The following is an 820-nucleotide window of genomic DNA, read 5'->3' as shown; positions in this document are numbered from 1 at the left end:
TCTTGAAAGAATGATGAACAAAGAAAAATGTTATTGATGATCTGAAAAATCATAAAATTGATTCTTGAAGCAAGAAAAAACACTGAAAAAGCAAAAGCTTGCGAAAAAAAAGTGGCCAAAAAAAGGTTGCGAAAAAATAGAAAGAAAAAGAAAAAGCAAGCAGAAAAAGCCAATGGCCCTTAAAATCAAAAGGCAAGGGTAAAAAGGATCCAAGGCTTTGAGCATCAATGGATAGGAGGGCCCAAGGAAATAAAATCCAGGCCTAAGCGGCTAAATCAAGTTGTCCCTAACCATGTGCTTGTCATGAAGGTCCAAGTGAAAAGCTTGAGACTGAGTGGTTAAAGTCGTGATCCAAAGCAAAAAGAGTGTGCTTAAGAGCTCTGGACACCTCTAACTGGGGACTCTAGCAAAGCTGAGTCACAATCTGAAAAGGTTCACCCAGTCATGTGTCTGTGGCATTTATGTATCTTGTGGTAATACTGGAAAACAAAGTGCTTAGGGCCATAGCCAAGACTCATAAATAGCTGTGTTCAAGAATCAACATACTTAACTAGGAAAGTCAATAACACTATCCGAAATTCTAAGTTCCTAGAGAAGCCAATCATTCTAAACTTCAAAGGAAAAAGTGGGATGCCAAAACTGTTCAGAAGCAAAAAGCTACAAGTCCCGCTCATCTAATTATAATTAATATTCATTGATATTTTGAAATTTATAGTATATTCTCTTATTTTTATCTTAATGATTTTCAGTTGCTTGGGGACAAGCAACAATTTAAGTTTGGTGTTGTGATGAGCGGATAATTTATACGCTTTTTGGCATT

The sequence above is a fragment of the Arachis duranensis genome, chromosome 3 (genome assembly GCF_000817695.3).
Source record: "Arachis duranensis cultivar V14167 chromosome 3, aradu.V14167.gnm2.J7QH, whole genome shotgun sequence".
In the NCBI taxonomy this organism is placed as follows: Eukaryota; Viridiplantae; Streptophyta; class Magnoliopsida; order Fabales; family Fabaceae; genus Arachis; species Arachis duranensis.
This window is presented reverse-complemented; position numbering follows the sequence as displayed.